The sequence below is a fragment of the Sciurus carolinensis genome, chromosome 16 (genome assembly GCF_902686445.1).
Source record: "Sciurus carolinensis chromosome 16, mSciCar1.2, whole genome shotgun sequence".
NCBI lineage: Eukaryota > Metazoa > Chordata > Mammalia > Rodentia > Sciuridae > Sciurus > Sciurus carolinensis.
Genome location: NC_062228.1, coordinates 56,321,688 through 56,342,240, shown reverse-complemented (window position 1 = coordinate 56,342,240; position 20,553 = coordinate 56,321,688).

Sequence of the window (20,553 nt, the reverse complement as noted above, 5' to 3'; positions counted from 1 at the left end):
CCATGGAAGGACCTTGATGTTTCCACAGTTCAGACAATTTTGAAAAAAACCCTCTATAAACATTCTTACAGCTGGTCTCAGTGGTGCACGCCTGTAATTCCAGCAACTTGGGAGGCTGAGGCAGGAGGATCTCATGTTCGGGGCCAGTCTCAGCAACTTGGCAAGACCTTGTTTCAAAATAAAAATCAAAAAGAGTTGGGGGGTGTAGTTCAGAGATAAAGCACCCTGGGTCCAATTCCCAGTATGAAAGAAAGAGAGAGAGAGAGAGAGAGAGAGAGAGAGAGAGAGAGAGAGAGAGAGGAAGAACAACAACAAGAAGAATAAGAAGAAAAGAAAGAAAGAAAAAGAAAAAGAAAGAAGAAAGGAAGAAAGAAAAAAAGAAAGAAATTGTACGGGGTTTTCTGTAATTCCTGTTTTTGTTTTTTTTGGTTTTTTTTTTTTGGGTGCTGGGGATCAAACCCATCCTGTTTTTATTTCTACTGAGCAAACACCTATAACTATAAGCAGTGGGTGCAGCCGGGTATGGTGGCACAGGCCTGTAATCCCAGCTACTCAGGACCCCGAGGCAGGAAACCCACAGACGTGAGGCCGGGGCAGCACATCGAAACCTCTGTCTCACAAAACAAACAAAACAGATTGCATTAGTTTCCTGTGGTCGCTATAAGAAACGACCACAGACCGGGAGACTTGTGACAACTCAAAATGATGGTCTCACAGTTCTGAGGACAGGAGTTCAAATCGAGATGTAGGTAGAGCTGAACTCCTACCAGACGCTCCAGGGTGGGATCTTTCCTTGCCCCTTCCAGCTTCTGGGGGCCGCTGGCCTTCCTGGACCTGTGGCCGCATCTCTCCAGTCTCTGCCTCCATCTCCACATGGTCTGTGTGTCACTTGTCACTGGGTTTAGGGTCACCACCTGGATAATTTAGGCTGTCATCTTAAAATACATACCTTAATTATGTCCAAGAAGACCCATTTCTCCCCCCACCCTCTCTTTGGTACTAGGAATTAAACCCAGAGGTGTTTTACCACTGAGACACATCCCTAGTCCTTTTTATTTTTAGTGTCATTTTTTAATTTTGAGACAGGGTCTCACTAAGTTGCTTATGGCCTTGCTAAATTGCTGGCCTCCCACTTGCAATCCTCCTGCCTCAGCCTCCCAAATTGCTGGGATTACACTGTGCCCGGCCCTGCTTTTCAAATAAGTAATTTTACAGGTGCCAGGTGAGCACATATTTGGGGGACACCATTCTACCTACTACGCCCACAACCTGTGCTACACAGTGGCTGTACCATTCCGTGGTTCGCCATCACACTCCCACCCGCAGAGTCTGTTTTGAAGATCCTAACCAGAGTTGGGCGAGGGGGAACAAGGGAGAGGGGTCAGGATGAGCAGTGTGACATCTTCTTAGGTTACCCACATTTAGGGACAACCCCTCACTACCCAAAGTAGTTCCCAGGTCCACAGCATCCGCATCTCCTGAGCACGAGGGAAATTCAGGAGCTCAGGCCCCACCCAGCCCTGTTAAGTAAGAACCTGATCTGCTGGGCTCAGTGGCGCACGCCTGAAATCCCAGTGCCTTCAGAGGCTGAGACAGGAGGATCACAAGTTCAAGGCCAGCTTTAGCAACTTAGAGAGGCCCTAAGCAACTTAGTGAAATTCTGTCCCTAAATAAAATACAAAAAAGGACTGGGGGTATGGCTCCATGTTTAAGCCCCCCTGGGTTCAATTCCCAATACCAGAAAAAAACAGAAAGAACCCAAATCTTAGCAGGATGCTCAGGTGAGCGTGGTCACCTTAAAGGTGAAGTAAGCAGACAATCTCAGGGAGAAAGGTCTCCTCTCCTCCTCTCCTGCTCTCGCTGAGCAGATGGCGCCCTCCTGTGGAGTGTGCTGAGCCTTCTCCTTTTCCACTCAAGTTGGGTTTCACAATTGCAAGCAGCTGAAAATCTGAAATGGACAGAAAGGTTTTCTTAGAACTAATCAATTTATATGAATCTCTCACCTTTAAACCACTTACCATGCCCCCCAAGATGAGGTCTGGGCGGGGACGAGCCGACCAGATGTGAAAAATCAAAACAGAACAAGATCTCTAAAGACCAGCAGCTTCTTGGCTCTCCCCAAAGCAGACTATGAGATAAGGAGCTGGGAGTGGACAATTGTTTGGGAGGTGATCCCAGGAGGCAAGAGTGAAGTAAGGAACGGAGTCAGAGAAAGAAGAAAAACCAGCAAAGGGCATTGCAATCAGTGAGTGACAGCTAGGGCAACTGGGGCTCCGTCCTGAAGAATGGGTGACCTTAAAAAGAACAGGCCTCAGAATCGTCTTCTGTGGACAATCGTTTCCCTAGGGGATGTGTATAAGTCTATTTCTATTGCTACGACAAAAGACCTGAGGCTGGGTACTTTATAAAGTAAGTAGGTTTAAGCTGGGTGTGGTGGCTCATGCCCGTAATCCAGCAACACAGGAGGCATGAAACTTCCTGAGGATCACAAGTCAAGGTCAACCTGTACAATTTAGCAAGACTCTGTCTAGAAATAAAGTAAAAGGGTTGGGGATATAGCTCAGTGGTAGAGCATCCCTGGGTTCAATCTCCAGTATTGCAAAATAAATAAAGAAAATAATTCAGTAGTCCACAATGGGTTGGCTCCATGTGTTCAGCTTCTGGTGAGGGTTCCCATGGCTGCATCTCAACATGGCAGTGATGTCACATTAAGAACACACTTGAGAAGGAGATGATGTCACCTGGCAAGACAGGAAGCCAGAGAGATTTGAGGGTCAAGTCTGCTTGATTCACCTGCTCCCATAGGAACTGATTATAATCCCTCAAGAACCACATTAATCCCTCCCAAAGACAGCACACCCAATAACCTGACCACCTTCCACGGGGCCCCACCTCTTTTTATGGAGGGAGTACTAGGGGTTGAACACGAGGATACTTAACCACTGAGCCATAGCCGCAGTCCTTTTTATTTTCTACTTGGACACAGGGGCTTGATAAGTTGTTTAGAGCCTCTGCTAAATTGCTGAGGCTGGCCTTGAACTTGTGATCTTCCTGCCTCAGCCTTCTGAGTCATGCTCAGGCCCTGCCTCTTAAATGTCCCATGACTTCTCTTCATCACCAACCTGGAGACCAAGTTTCCAGCACAAGAACTTGTCGGAGACACATCCACACTGTTGCTGAGGCTGACTTTGAACTTGTTAAGCTGACCCACACTTTTGAGGTAAAATCCAAGGAAGGTCAGTGGTTCCAAAGAAAACCACAAGTGGGGACATGGGTGCTCAGCTGAGTGATTGCGTGGCTATCCAAGCCCTGGAAACTATGGGGCAGGTGAACACAGGTGGGCCATGGGGCAGTGGGGAGGGGCACCAACAGTGTCCACCACAAGGGACAATTCTTGACTATTTTTTTTATCAGAAAATTCTCTCTCCTCTAGCCAGAAGCTGTAATCCTCTTTCTGCCCATAGGATTTCCCTTTTAATTAGTATCTTCACTTCACCTCTAAGTCAATGCTCAAAAGAGTAATAGAAGCCCATCTGGTTTAAGGAGACCTGAAATTATCATTTTTTCTGAAGTGCAAAATGATCAGCACACCCTGGAGGCTCAACTGGGCTGGGGAGAAACTGTCCCCAATGAAGGAGGGCTAACTGGGCGTGTAAAACAAGCATAACGAACCTCTTCAGAGAATTAAGGAGGACATGGGCTACCTGAAGCAAGAAGAGGAAGTTATGAAGTCGAACCCAACTGGAGATAAGGGATGTGAACAACATGAGTATTGAAATAAAGGACTCAGTCGGCGCACCCCATAGCAGAGTAGACACAGCTAAAAAAGGAATGAGCGAGGAGAAGGTCCTATCCCAGATGACCCCGGTAAGGATCAGGAGAGGCCTGGAGATGGAGGCCTACGACACATAGGGTCCGGGGTTCAATCTCCAGCACCAGGAAGAAAAGGGAGGGGCAGGACAGAGAAATGGAAACTCTAAAGGAAAAATTATGATACAGTCATCCCTTGGGATCCACAGGGGACTGGACCCAGGACCACCCTGGATACCGAAACCTGAGGATGCTCAGGTCCCTGGTATAAAGTGGTGTCATAGTTGCATAGACCTACACACATCCTACCATATATTTTATTTATTTACTTACTGACTTATTTAACCCAGGTGCACTTAACCACTGAGCCACATCCCCAGCCCTTTTTATCTTATTTAGAGACAGGATCTCCCTAAGTTACTTAAGGCCTCCCTAAGTTGCTGAGGCTGGCTTTGAACTTGTGATCCTCCTGCCTCAGCCTCCCGAGTCGCTGGGATCACAGGCGTGCACCACCGCACCCAACTTTCTCCTGCATGCTCTAAATCTTCTCTAGATTGTGTATAATGCAAAGCAGGTGCTATGTGAATAGTTAAACTATGTTGTTTACAACAAAGGAAAAGATCTGAACGTATTCAGTGCAGACAGAATTTTTAAAACGTCTCCAATCCTCATGTGGTTGAAACCAGATGCAGGAACTGCAGATGTGCCTGATGACCGTGCAAGCAGAACGAAGCGAATGTACGAGAGCGCCGGAAGATGCACATGGAAGGCCTGCGGCTTCACAGATCGCTTTGTCATAACCAAGAACTGGAAGCTGAAGCTGGGGCCGGGGCTCAGTGGTGGAGCACTTGCCTAGCACGTGCGAGGCACTGGGTTCCATCCTCAGCGCCTCATAAAAATAAATAAATTAAATAAAGGTATTGCGTCCATGGGGGGGGACAGAAGTTGCCTGGATATCCATTAACAATAGAATGAATGAATGAACACATCACACAACAGAATATCATACAACAACAAACGATCTACACCTACAGACAAAACCTGGATGAATTTCACAAATACGCTGAGAAACAGGAACCAGTTACCAAGATAATGACTTCCTGTACAATTCTGTGAATGAAACACAGAACAGACCAAAATAATCAATGGTGTTGGAAGCTGGGATAGTGGTTATCTTTGGTGGGGGAGACCCAGAAGAGGACAAGGGAATTTCAGGGGAACCTGGTCAAACTGTTTCTTTCTTTTTTTTTTTTTTTTTAGTACCGGGAATTGAACCCAGGGGCGCTTAACCCCTGAGCCACATCTCCAGCCCTTTTTATGTTTTATTTAGAGATAGGCTCTTGCTCAGTTGCTTAGGGTCTCACTAAGTTGCTGAGGCTGGCTTGGAACTCACGATCCTCCTGCCTCAGCCTCCTGAGCTGCTAGGATCACAGGTCAACACGCAGGACTATGTATATCATCTTATTTAGTTCCCGCAACGCCTCTCTGAGTCATGTGCTATATTATTAACTCTATTTCATGCGTGATGTAAATAAAGCCCAGAGAAGTAGAGTGACTTACCCACTGGCTCCTGGCCACGCTGTTTCTTACTGAGTGCTGACTACGCAGCTGTGTTCAGCAGGAGAAAATGTGAGTCTTACGTCCCCCGTCCACAGTTTTCCATAGGCCTATTACAGTTCAGTTTCCCCCCCTCCCAAATCACTTAGTAATGAACTTTTCTCACTCTCAGAGGCTCCTAATTACTTATGATGAAAATGCTTCCGGTTGTGGAACCAGGCGACTGGCTTTCCAGGAAGGGAGGGTTCCATCCTGCCCTCGGGCTCGTTCTGCAGAATTGGTTCTTCCACGTTGCGATCCAGGATCCTGCCCTTCGCCCAGAGCCGTCTGCCCCTCACTGTGAGGTAGAGCATCCCAGGGCGCAGGCTCATGACCTTTGCAAACATTTCCAGGTAGATTCCAGCTCTGTGCCGCCCAGTGTGGCAGCTACTGAGCCCTGAGATGTGACTGTCCCCAACCCAACTGAGCTGCTGGGTTGTGACGCAGTGGATCTCAAAATCTTTTCAATATACCTCCCTGATATCTTTGTATGGATGACATATTTAAAGGATAACATTTTAGCCAGGCAGGGTGGCCACGCCTGTAGTCCTAGCGACACTGGAGACTAAGGTAGGAGGACTGCAAACTCAAAGCCAGCCTCAGCAACTTAGCAAGACCCTGTCTCAAAATGAACACTAAAAAGGGCTGGGGATGCGGCTCAATGGCAGAGTGCCCCTGGCTTCAATTCCCAGTACCACAAAAGGAAAAAAAAAAATGTTCAATATAGTGGCTAAATTAAATGTATCATTAAAATTAGTTTTAACCTCTTATTGGCTTAATACAGATGTAAGAATCTTTAATTACCTATGAGGGTTGCATTTTACTTCCGTTAGTGCTATGCTAGAAATGTTCCTCCATAATTTAGAACCACTATTAAATGGTTGCCAATTTTTTCTGTTTCCTGAATTCTAAAGTTGCCTTGAGTTTTAGGTAAGGAAAAACTTATGTGTATTTTAGTGGAACGAAGCTTCATTTTATTCCTCGGTGGTAAAGTTTATATGACTCCAACTATAATCATTCAATCCTCTCTGGGGAGAGGCAGTTATAATCAAAGATGTCAGTCATGCCAGACACTAAAATAACAAAGAAGATAGCTCGCTAGGAGGTATATGAATACGTGGACATATGTGTGGGCAATTTTCTCTCCAAAGAGAAATGTTTTGTTCTAAAAAAGGAAGTCTTAAAGGACCTACATTGAGTCATCTTATATTTTTAAATGTCAAACTTGATCAAATGTTAGATAACAAAAAAGAATGGATTTATCACACAGTGCCAATTTTTTTTCTTCAGAAACTGAAAAAGTGAAGTAAAACTTTTTTTTTTTTTTTTTTTTTTTTTAATATAAAAGTCTAGTTTCTGGGCCAAGAATGCCAGCCTCAGTTTCTACCTGGGAGCCACGCAGCCTTGATCAAATTACGTCACCTCACTCAGATTAGCTTCCTAACCCTTCAAATGAAGATGCTGATTCCTACTCTATCGGTGGTTACCAGATCCAATGACATGGTTAGGGTTTAGATATGCGCTTATGTGTGAGAGAATGCAAGATTGTTTGGAGGTGAAGGGATTGGGTTATGAGAGTTGTAACCTCATCAGTGGATTAATCCACTTAAATGGATTAGCTGGGTGATAACTGTAGGCAGACAGGGTGTGACTAGAGGAAGTAGGTCACTGGGGGCGTGACTTTGGGGTTTATATTGTGTTCCTGGTGAGCACAGCTCTCCCTCCACTGCCTGGTTGCTCTGTCCTGAGCTGCTTTCCTCCACCGTGCCCTTCCACCATGATGTTCTGCCTCACCTTGGGCCCAGAGCAATGGAGGCAGTCAACCATGGATGAAACCTCAGAAACCATGAGCCAGGATAAACTTTTCCTCCTCCAAAATTGTTCTTCTCAGGTCTTTTGATCATAGCGACACAAAGTTGATTAAAACAGAGATCAAACTGATAAAATGACCAGAATAGTTGGTGGTATGTGACGTTGTTTTGTCCAATTATTGGAAGCTGGTCCATGGGAGATCACAATCCTCTGTTCTCAGGGAATCAATACCATTAAAAGGAAAAGACTTGAGCTGGGCACAGTGGCATGCTGGTCATCCCTTAGGAGACTGAAGCTGGAGGATCACAAGTTCAAGGCCCTCCTGGGCAACTTAGCAAGACCTTGTCTCAAGATAAAAAATAAAAAGGGTTGGGGATGTAGCTCAGTGTTAGCACGCTCCTGGCTTCAATCCTCAGTGCCACAAATAAAATAAAGTAAAATAAAAGATACATAGGCTGTTGTGTTTTCTCCTCTATCACCGTTGCTAATTTTCTGAGACTGAGGCAAAGAGGTCTTCTGATAACTTATTTAAGAAAACCGGGATCCTTAGAGGACATGGACACAAACCCAAATAAATACAATTTTCTCATACTAGACAAAGGTGCCAAAAATATGCAATGGAGAAAAGATAGCCTCTTCAACAAATGGTGCTGGGAAAACTGGAAGTCCATATGCAACAGAATGAAACTAAACCCCTATCTCTCACCCTGCACAAAAATCAACTCACAATGGATCAAGGACCTCAGAATCAGACCTTATAGACAAAAAGTAGGTCCAAATCTTCAACACGTTGGCTTAGGATCAGACTTCCTTTAACAGGACTCCCATAGCACAAGAAATAAAGCAAGAATCAATAACTGGGATAGATTCAAACTAAAAAGCTTTCTCTCAGCAAAGGAAACTATCAGCAATGTGAAAAGAGAACCTACAGAGTGGGAGAAAATCTTTGCCACTCATACTTCAGATAAAGCACTAATTTCCAGAATATACAAAGAATTCAAAAAATTCTACACCAAGAATACAAATAACGCAATCAACAAATGGGCTAAGGAAATGAATATACACTTCACAGAAGATCTACAAGCAATCAACAGATATATGAAAAAATGTTCAACATCTCTAGTAATAAGAGAAATGCAAATCAAAACTACTCTAAGATTCCATCTCACCCCAATTAGAATGGTGATTATCAAGAATACAAGCAACAATAGGTGTTGGAGAGGATGTGGTGAAAAAGGTACACTCATACATTGCTGGTGGGGTTGCAAATTAGTGCAGCCAGTCTGGAAAGCAGTGTGGAGATTCCTCAGAAAGCTTGGAATGGAACCACCATTTGACCCAGCTATCCCACTCCTCGGCCTATACCCAAAGGACTTAAAATCAGCGTACTACAGAGATACAGCCACATCAATGTTCATAGCTGCTCAATTCACAATAGCCAGTTTGTGGAACCAACCTAGATGTCCTTCAATTGATGAATGGATAAAGAAACTGTGGCATATATATACAATGGAATATTACTCAGCTATAAAGAATAGTAAAATTATGGCATTTGCAGGCAAATGGATGAAATTGGAGAATATCATGCTAAGTGAGATAAGCCAATCTCAAAAAACCAAAGGACGAATGATCTTGCTGATAAGTGGATGATGACACATAATGGGGGGTGGGAGGGGGGCAAGAATGGAGGAAGGAGGAACTGTATAGAGGGAATAGAGGGTGGGAGGGGTGGGGGGGAAGGAAAAAATAACAGAATGAATCAAACATCATTACCCTATGTAAATGTATGATTACGCAACTGGTATGCTGTTACTCCATGTACAAACAGAAACAACATGTATCCCATTTGTTTACAATAAAAATAAATTTTAAAAAAAAAGACAACTTTTGGGAAGACACTGCTCTTGATCTGCATGCTGGCCAGGTGTGTGCACTCTCTGTTAGAATTTCACACCTGGGGCTGGAGTTGTGGCTCAGGGGTAGAGAGCTTGCCTGGCATGAGTGAGGCCCTGGGTTCCATCCTCAGCACCGCAGAAAAATGAATAAAGCTATTGTGTCCACCTACAAAAAAAAAAAAAAAGAAAGAAAGAAAGGAAAGAAAACCAGGATTCTAACACTATTATACTTTAAGCATATAGTAAATTTTGTGTATTCTTTATCCTATTAAAAAAAAAAAGAACAAGAAAAACTGGCCTTAGTTTATAAACCCAGTCCTACTCCTTGAGTAGGAAAAACTCATTTCATGATGTATCACTTAACAGGCCACCTGAGTGTTGACCCCTGATCTGTCCCTCCCTCTAGATAATCTCAACCCTCCTAGATAATAAAACCAGGAGAGGTAAAGCCAGCCCGATCTGATGTTCTCAGGGTACTAAGAGAGCAAGTATCAAATCAGCAGGCAGAGACCACACCAGGTATGCTGACAGAGAGAATTTAATATGGGATTTGTTAACTTGGTTGGTACTGAACTAAAGCATTGATTCTCCAAGTGTGGCTCCCAGACCAGCAGTATCGGTATGACCTGGGAACTTGTTAGAAATGCAGATTATTGGCCCCATCCCCCACACACTGGATCAGAAACTCCGGAGTTGGATGTCAGCAACCTATATTATTTTTTTAATAAAGCCTCTGGTTGACACACACTCGAATTTGAGAACAATTGGCCATTAGTATTTTGCAGAGGAAACAAAGGGGGAAAACCAGGATTGTTAAAAGTTGTAATCTGGAGTGCTGGGATTTAGGTACCCTCCCCCCACTTTCTCACTAACAAATAAAACGACAGGACGCCCAGTTCAATGTGAATTTCAGATAAACAATCAGTGGCAACAACGGGAAGAGGAAACCGAAAGAAGAGGGGATGTAACTCAAGTGACAGAGCAATTGTCTAGCTTGCTCAAGGCCCTGAGAAGGAAGGAAGGAAGGAAAGAAAGGAGGAAGGGAGGGAGGAAACCGGACCAGGAAGAGGAAGCGCCTGGCAGAGTCTGGCAGGAAGCTGCTGGTAAAGGGGAAAGTGGGCTTGCAGAATCCCCGCTCCAGCGTCTCCGAGCAGAGTATAAAATATGGATTTAGAGCCAGGAGAAAACAGAACTGGAACGGCAAATGTCTTTTCCTAATCTTTAGTCCCTTCGGGGCAGGAATGCCTACCAGTGAACCAGGCCAACCAATGTGGGCCAGTAACTTCAAGATTTATTGCCCACATAGGGTATGACCAGAGTCAGTGGAATGTGAGCAGAGGTGACACTGAAGGCCAGAAGGGGACACAGGTGCAGGGTGCTGTGGGGTGCTTCCTTCAGTTTTTTCTCTCCTTCCAGCTGGGAACTGGATGTGGTGAGCCAGTCTTACAAATAATGACAAGGTTCTAGGGCATGGTGGAGCCATGAGGAGCCTGGAGACTCAGCTGATGTTTGGAGAAAATCCACCTGCCAACCTAGAGGACTACATGTAATACACAAATGAGAAAAAAAAAAAAAAAAAAAAAAAAACTTCTTTTTTTTTTTTTTTTTTAATATTTTTAGTTGTAGGTGGACACAATCTTTATTTTTATGTGGTGCTGAGGATAGAACCCAGTGCCTTGCACGTGCGAGGCAAGCGCTCTACCACTGAGCTACAGCCCCAGCCCCACAAACTTCTTTTTAAAGTCACTATTGGTTGGGGTCTATTTGTTACAGCACCTTATCTACCCTAACCATGTACATGCCACTCTGCACCATGCACGGTATTCCTCTTCGTGGCCTTGCGGCTCACATCCTTCTCAGTCCTTCCCCAGATCTTCTCCCAAGGTAGGGCTAATCGATGGGTGGCCCTGGCACCGATCACTTTTTAATTCATTTGCAGGCATTTTTTTCTTATTCCATCAACTTTTATTAGGTTTGGGAGAGGTGTCCTGTTGCCAAGGCAACTGAGAGTGAAGAATGCCCAGTGCAGCCTTAACAGGAACACCAAGGTGTCAGTTGCAACTTTAGGACCAGGACAACACATTACCATGACAGATGGACAAGCAGAACAACAGGCTTCCCTTCAAAGGTTATGTTCACGGGGTTTGGCAACAAGTCTAACCCTTCAGAACCTTACCAGACCCTCTGTTCATATGACACTTCTAAGACAGATTCCTTTAGTAAAGAACATAACAAGCTGGTAGCAGTTATTAATATTCATGCAAGCCCCCATGTTGCACAGGAAAACAAGGCTGATACTATGAATTCTTTAAATTTTACATCCGATTTACTCATTATTTTAACTAGTGTCTGATGCAGAATAATATTCCACTGTATATAGACAGTATGCCACCTTCGTCTCTGCAAGAGGTTCATTTTTTTAATTTTTTTTAATTATGGTAAAATATATGTAACCTAAAATTTACCACTATAGCCATTTTTCAGGGTACAGTTTAGTGGCATTAGGCATGACTGTGATGTGGGGCAACCATCAATGCTCTCCGTCCATAGAACTATTTTCAGGGGGAAATGGGTACAGGGAATTGAACCCCAGGGGATCACTTAGCCACTAAGTCACATCCCCAACCCTTTTTTTTTTTTTTTTTTTTTTTTTTCTGGGGGAATTGAACTCAGGGCCTTCTGCTTGCAAGGCAAACACTCTACCAACTGAGCTATATCCCCAGCCCTTCCCCAGACCTTTTTATGAGACAAGGCCTTACTAAGTTGCTTAGAGACTTGCTGAATTACTGCGGCTGGCCTTGAACTTGCAATTCTCCTGCCTCAGCCCCCGCAAGTCACTGGGATTACAGGTGTGTGCCACAATGACCGGCTCACAGAACTCTTTTCATGTCACAAAACAAACTCTTTACCCATTAAACATTGGATCTCCACCCCCACCCCCAGTCCCTGGCAGCTACTATCCTATTGTCTGTCTCTAGGGATTTGACTACTCTAAGTGTCTCCAGGGAGTGGAATCACACAACACCTGTCCTTTTGTGACTTTTGCTTAGCATAATCTCCTCCCAGTTCTTCCATGGGGGTGGGGGGGGCACGTGCAGACTGTCTTGTAAAGGTGGACAACATTTAATCATCTGGTCACCCATCAGGGGCCACTCGGGCTGCCTCCACCTTTTGGTTATGTGAATAATGCCACCTACTATGCCATGGGTGTTCTCTTTGAGACCCAGCTTTTAATTGTTTTGGGTATTCCCATGGTTTGAATGTGTCCCCCAAAATTCATACATGGGAGCCAGGTGCAGTGGCGCACACCTGTAATCCCGGTGACACCAGAGGCTGAGGCAGGAAAATCGCGAGTTCAGGGCCAGACTCAGCAACTTAGTGAGACCCTCAGCAACTTAGTGAGATCCTGATTCGGAATTTTAAAAAATAATTAAAATTAAAATTTTAAAAATGCATGTGCGGGGGAAATTAATTCGCAACACAATAGTGGGTAGAGGTGGGGCCCAAGGAGCAGTTGGGAAGTCATCCTGCCTTCATGAGTGAATCGACACCACTGAGTGGAAAGACTTGGCAGCCTCTCTGGGGACTGCCCAAAGAGGGGGCGACCCCAGTTCAAATGCCAAGGCAGATTCTGAAGGCACTGTCCAAGTCCCTGTGGCTGCTATAACCAACTCAACTGGGTGGCTTATAAACACCAGAAACATTTCTGTGCAGTTCAGGAGGCTGGAAAGTCCAAAATCAAGGCACAGGCAGATTGTGTCTGGAAGGCCCACTTGCTACTGGAGGCCACGGGCCCACTGCAGCCTTCCCCGGCGGAGGAGCTAGCTAGCGAGCTGTGGTCTCTTTATAAGACAGTAGTCCCAGAGGGCCCTACCTCCTAATGCCATCACCTGGGGTCAGGATCCAAGCCCTGTCCGAGTGCATTTGTGGTGCTCTAACAGAACAGATGGACTGGGTGATTCATAAGCAGAAATGTATTGGCTCCAGGCCTTGAGACCGAGAAGTCCAACGTCAAGGTCAAGTGCAGGAAGGTCAGTGACTGATTCCAAGAAGGCGCCTTGAACGCTGTGTGCTCCGGAGGGAGGGAATGCTTCACAACACGACCTGAAACCGAAGGGCAAAGAAGCAGGGGGGCCCCTTGGCTTTTCCTGATGGCATTAATCCTACCCACGAGGACAGAGCTCTGATGACCTATCACCTCCCAAAGTCCCACCTCCCAATGCCGCCAAAAGAGCAACCACAACTTCTATGTGGCTTTCTGGAGGAAGAAAAAATCAAACCAGAGCAACCCCCAGAGGAGAGCTCAGCGGCACGTATCCCGGTCTCTCACAGGAAGTCTCTCAGCGCTCTAATTAGCATCCTCCCGGCCAGAGTTTGACTTTCCTGTATCATCGTAGCATCTATTTATTGGAATGAAGAAGAGATGGAATGTCGAGCAATTAACATGGCATTTTTCCTCTTATAAATTATTCAAGTGGCTCATAAATCTCCTTATAAACAATTTCAATAATGCAGATGTCAAGAGAGTTAAAAAAAAAAAGGGTGGGGGGCTGGGGGGGTGGAGCGCTTGCCTAGCACATGTGAGGCACTGGGTTCGATCCTCAGCACCACATAAAAATAAATGAGTAAAATAAAGGTCCACAACAACCAAAAAAATTATTTTTTTTAAAAAAATTGGTGCCCTGAGCATCCTTGTGTAAGCACCTTGGTGCTCCTCTAGGATAGGACAGAGACCTAGATGTGAAACTGCTGCCCTTAAGATCTAAGGTAGATAACATCGTTGGACCCAGTTCTTCACCCCTCCCTGTCTCCAAAACCTTGAAATGTAATTTTACATCATTTCCTTCACACTTACATCCTCTCCAGTTTTCTTTTTCTTTTTCTTTTTCTTTTTCTTTTTTATTTTTTTTTTGGTTTCAGGAATTGAACCCAGGGACACTAAACCATAGAGCCACATCTCCAACCCTTTTTTTAATTTTAAGACAAGGTCTCACTGAGTTGCTTAGAGCCTTGCTAAGTTGCGGAGGCTGGCTTTGAACTCGAAATCCTCCTGCCTCAGCCTCCTAAGCTGCTGGAACAATAGGTGTGCACCACTGCACCTGGAAGGCACACTGCTTTCTTATACCTCTACTGACTTCATAAGCAGGATATGCCCAGGCTAGACCACTGGTCCCAGAAGACAGCAAAGGAGTTGGATGTAGAGGCACATGCCTGTAATCCCAGTGGCTTGGGAGGCTGAAACAGGAGGACCACAAGTTTGAGGCCGGCCTCAGCAAGTTAGTGAGGCCCTAAGCAATTTAATGAGATCCTAGTTCTAAATAAACTATATAAAAAAGGGCTGGGGATGTAGTTCAGTGGTTGAGTGTCCCTGAATTCAATTCCTGGTACCAAAAAGAAAAAAAGAAGAAGAAGAAGAAGGAGAAGGAGGAGGTGAAGGAGATGGAGGAGGAGGAGGAGGAGGAAGAGAAGCGGGAGAGAGAAAGAGCAGGAGAGGGGGAGGGGGAGGGGGAGAAGAAGAAGAAGAAGAAGTAGAAGAAGAGGACAGCAGAGGATACAAGGAGCAAAATGACACTCCTTGAATCCCACTAATTCAGCCAAACCTGGCTGACTTCAGAGTCATGAAAAATACTTCATGGCTTTAATCTACTGAGCTTGGGACTCATTTATTACACAGCATCAATCAACTGATACTACAATTTATACTTCTTACTCTGAATCAGCAGTCCCCTCATCCCCGCGCTCAGGGGAATATTTCTCAATTATGTATCAGGCGTGGACATTTGAGTTCACAGCATGTTTTCCTGGACTGAACCAGGCCTCTCTCCTGCTTAACTGATTCTCTCTGAACCCCATTCCCTTCAACCAACAGGCAAGCATTCTGGGTTCCACACACATTACTCAGGATCATTAACGTTAGCTGCTCTAAGAAACAAGTGTCTCAAAGACCTAAAATAAAAAATAAGGATTCATTATCATCTGCATAGTCAGATAGTTCCTGCCGCCTCCTCCCCATGTGGCTACACCATCAGTGCCTGGGAGAGAGAGGTGGAGGAAGATGCCAGTTTTTAGCTGCCTCGCCCCACAGGTTACTGTCACTTCTGTTGGGCAGTCTTCATCACATGACCCCAAACTAGTTCTGACCAACTAAGGAAGCATGTGAATTGGGTGGGTCTTTGGTGATCTTTATGCCTGCTACATTATGTTCAAGTTAAGTGACTTTTTTGCCTGCAGGTATTTTCATTTTGCATAAGCAATAGTACGTGACAAATGACATTGTTTCTATCTGTTCACTCAGCACCACATTCCTAAGATCCATGTGTACCTCTGGTTCCTCATCTCCATGGCACACGACCAACACCATTCCTGTGATTGAGGGTTATCACAAACTACTCCAAACGTTTGGCACTTGAAGCAACAACAATTATTAAAATGCAAATTGTAAAAACAGAAAGAAGGGCCAACACTCCCCAGGAGGTGCTTCTATTTTTATTTTCCATCTTTAACAGTCATAGCTGCCCCTGTCCCGAAGGACTTGTGCTGCACTAACCACTGCAGGGGACTTTTGCTTTGTTTGCACTCATCCACCTCAGATGACTCTGTCCTGCAGCCTCCCTGGATGACTCTGCTCCTCACCAGCCACTTTAGCTGTCCCCAGTCTGGTGCATGAGGAGTCCCTCTGTTACCCATGACTAAGCATGAAGTCTAGAGTTAACTGGAAGGACACTGCGCATGTGTCCTGTCACCTTTTTTTTTCTATATCAGCAGCCTTCCTCATATGCTTATCAGAGCAATTCATTCCTCTTATGCTGCAGCACAAATCCTAGTGAAATCTCTTTTTGGTGGTAATATTTTGCCTATTCATGATTTCTCTCTTGGGTAAAGTAGGCTGAGTTGGAGCTAGTAACATAGACGCTGCTGATACTGAGAGCAGTCAATATCCAGGGCTCATAATGCTGAGGGCACCTAGCAGCAAGAGAACAGCAGGGAGTGTCTCCATTGAGAGCTGCTGGGAGCTACTAGCCGTGGCTGCTGGAAGAACTCCAGAGAGCTGTCAGTACCTGCTGGCTGCAGCTGCTAGTCTAGCACGGGGAGAGCTGCTAGGACTATGAGCTGAGAGCTGCCAGCCCTTAAAGCTCCAAACTGCTAATGCTAAGGGAGCTGCACTTTGCCTATTCATGATTTCTATCCAAATTGAGCAAAAGAACCCTCAGCCAATAGGTGACAACCGGAGAGGTGCCAGGAGAGACAGCTCATCTGTGCTCCACATGATGCCAGTTACAGCGTCTGAAAGGCTGGAGACTGAAGTCATCCAAAGCAGGCACCACTCCCGTGCCTGCAGATGATGTGCCTGTTAGCTAGAGCCCTGCTGAGGTTGTTGGCTGGGACCCTGTTTTAAGTAGGGTTCTTCAGAGGAAGAAAACCAACAGGAGGTATGCAAGAGATAGAGGCGGAGATATGTAGATACATGTAGAGAAAGATTTATTATGGGGAATTGGCCCATGCAATATGAAATCTGAGAAGTCCCACTATCTTCCATCACAAACTGGAGACCCAGGAGATGCAAATCTGGAGGTCTGAGGACCATCGATGGTATAAGTTTCAGTGCAAAGACAGGAGAAAATGAGATGAAATGTCCCAGTTGGATAGTGAGGGAAAAAAGGAGGAGAAGGAGAAACAGAAGAGGAATAAAAAGTATTCATAGTAGTGGGAAAGCAAATTCCTCCTTCCTCTGCTTTCTGTTCTATTTAATCCTCAAAGGACTGGACGGTGACCACCCACATCACAAGGACAATCTACATTGCTGAGTCCACCAATTCAAATGTTAATCTCTTCTGGAAATACCCACAAAGACACACCCAGAAATTTTGTGAACTGTCATTCCATAGTCCAGTCAAGGTGACACATAGTTGGGCACGGTTATGCTCACCTGCAATCCCAGCAGCTCAGGAGGTTGAGGCAGGAGGATTCAAGTTCAAAGTCAGCCTCAGCAACTTAGTGAGGCCCTAAACAACACAGCAAGACAATAAAAAAAGACAAGGGATGTGGCTCAGTGGTAAAGCACCCCTGGGTTCAATCCCCACTACCAAAAAGAAGTGAGTCACTAAATCTGGCCCATCTTCAAGGGGAGGAGGATCAGACTCCACCTCTTGATGGGATAGAAAGAATGTCAAGGAATTAGTGAACACATTTTAAAACTATCATGATCATACTGTACCCATATTAATGTTCACCTTCACCCCATAAATAGAAACTCGGGGTGCCTCCAAAACTGTGCAGTCAACATCCAGAGGCACTGCCATCAACTTCTCACCTATGCCAGATGTGTTGGTGCACGCCTATAATCCCAGCTACTTGGGAGGCTGAAACAGGAGGATTCCAAGTTGGAGGCCAGCCTCAGCAACTTGGCAAAACCCCGTCTCAAAATAAAAAGGGCTGGGGATGTAATTCAGTGGTAAAGCGTCCCTGGGCTCAATCCCTAGTTACCCAAACAAAAAATACACAGTCAGATACTGTGGCACATACCTCTAATCCCAGCAACTCAGGAGGTTGGATCATGAGTTCAAAGCCACCCTCAGCAAAAGTGAGATGCTAAGCAATTCAGTGAGATCCTGCCTCTAAATAAAATACAAAATAGGGCTGGGGATGTGGCTCAGTGGTCAAGTGCCCCTGAGTTCAATCCCCGGTACCCAAACACACACACACACACCCAAAACGCCACCTGTGGCTCCTGTGCATGTGGAGTCCCCCAAAACTCACACTCTACTGACTGAGAGGTTTAATGAAGGATGCAAAATGTACTAGATATTCCACAGAGGTGACAGAGGGGAAGGATCCCAATTGAAACACCTCCGCCTGCGAGAACTCAGCTCTCCCGGCAGGTGCCAGTCCCGCTCCTTTCACGCTCCCCCTCCCCTGGCTCTCTGCTTCTTGGGTCCTGGACATCAGATGTTGCCATCCACCACCCACTGAATCTCTGCCTGCACTTTTTATAACACTAAAATCTGCCGAAGGACTTTTTGTTTTCAAATGGAAAAGAGCTCACCATGACAGAGCCTTTTTAATGACTGTAGGATGCTCTCTGCAATTGAGGATGCAAAGCCGAAGCAAGAGATTTAATCATTCTCTTGGGAAATCCATTAAGAGCATAATAAAGCTGCCCTGAACTATTTTTTACAACTGTATGAGGCATAACTGATGAACAAGAATAGCCACATTCAGAATGAAAAGACATCCGTGAAACCTTCACTATGATCGATTTAGCAGCAGACTCAAGATCCTCACCCCCAACCATACCGTTGTCCACGACTTCACCTCGCAGGTATCTCATGAGCATTGGAGGAGCACAGCAGACCAGCAGTTCTCAGAGTAGGACCTGCAGAACCTCTAGGGTCCCTGAGACCCTGCCAGGGGATCTGCAAAGCCAAAACTCTTTTCATAATAGTATGAAGACTTGGTTTGACTTTTTCATTTTTCTCATAAACATCAGTGGATTTTTCTGGAGGCTGGATCACTTGTGGCACTGGAACAGATTAAACCCCAAAACAGACATAAGAATCCAGCTGTTGGTCCCGGCCTGGTGGCATTCACCTATAATCCCAAACTTGGGAGGTGGAGGCAGGAGCATTACCAGTTTGAAGCCAGCCTCCAGCAACTTACTTAGCAAGGCCCTAAACAGTTTATCGAGACCCTGTCTCAAAATAAAAAATAAGAGGGGCTGGGAGGTAGTTCAGTGGTTAAGTGCCCCCGAGTTCAATCTCTAGTACCAAAAAAATAAAAAGGCAAATTTTATGTTATGCATATTTTATGACAATAAACAAATCATGAAAAAAATGCAGTGGATTTATTATAGCTCCTCTTTAATGAAATAAGTATTATGAAATGTCTCCATCTTAATTTAATACCTAAATATTTTTAAAATTTATTTTGATTCATTGTACACAAATGGGGTACAAGTATCGTTTCTCTGGTTGTACACGAAGTAGAGTTGCACCATTTGTGTAATCATACAAGTACATAGGGTAATGATGTTTGTCTCATTCTGTCATTTTTCCTTCCCCCCACCCCCTCCCCAATACCTAAATATTGATAGTACAACCCACATAAACAAAATGGTTGAGTAATTTTTAAGAACATGAAAGAATCTTGAGACCAGTAACTTGGAGGTACAGCTGGGTGAGTCTGAAGGCAGCAGCTAACATCTGCCTCCCTCCACACCCCTCCCCACAGCCGTATCCCCTCATCTCTGGAAGAATCTGCAAACTCCTAGGTATTAAATGGCAAAAATGTAAATTAGTTTCCTTCTGCCAAAGCGGGCAGGCGACCTCTAGTGGAATGAAGGGGTATTGCCTGAAAGCACACAATTTTCCTTGCTTATTTTAGAGTCCTCTGAAATTCTAAAGCAGAAGCTCAAATGGTTGCTTAAAATGAAGACATTGTTTCAGCATATAAATTATAAACACCCCCCAATTCTAATTCACTGCACCCCGCCTCCTCTCGTGAACATTCACACACACACGCACACAGACACAACTAGACATGCATACACGCTCTCACAGAGTCCATGAACACAATGAAACCCACATGCACACAAACCAAAACAAAAAACAAAAAAAACAAAAACTCAGACCCACATATGCATACACATAGAATCACTGTGGCACACAAACACTCTCCAACATGGACACGCTCATACAGACAGACACACACACACACACACACCCCACTAAAAACGGCATATCATTAGCAGAAGGGACTTGGTAAGATGACGTTGTTTTCTATTTTTAAAAATCTGTAATGGAAAATTAGTTTCTTTCCAAAGCCATTAAATAAAAGTTGAAACAATAATTAAGGTAAATCTAGGTTTGGCAGAGTGCCAGATTACAGGTCCATGATCCCTTAGCTGAGGTCCTGAGGGACAGAGGGATTTCGGAACTCAGAATTGCTCCAATTTTAGAAAGGCAATTCACAGATTATGTAACGCTGCGGGGGGCGTGAGGCAGCCGCCCCACACCCTACCTCCAGCAGATGTTAATATTTTTGCAGCAAAATGTGTGCATATTCACACTAAATGGGATAAATAAAGAGTATAATAGTTCAAATCAAATTTGTTGATTTGCCACCAAGTGAGACAGGCAAAATTATTCCCCCAAAATGTTTAAAGTTGTCAGAGCTTTCAGGAATTCGGAACTGCAGATAAGGGATTCGGGATTCTGTTAGCAGAACCCTCAACTGCTCTGATGGTAAATCATCTCTTCCTGGGTTTACAAGTTGGAGGAGAGGGTGTCAGGATCCAGGAAAGCGGGGGCCCTTGAGCGCCCCCTCCTGGCCGCCTGGCCCTTGCAGTTCGGCTGCCCATAGGTCAAATGCAGGGCTGGGTTCTGATTGGTCTAAAACTTCGTAATTATCCCGCCTTCACTTGTGAATGGATCAGGAACTCAAA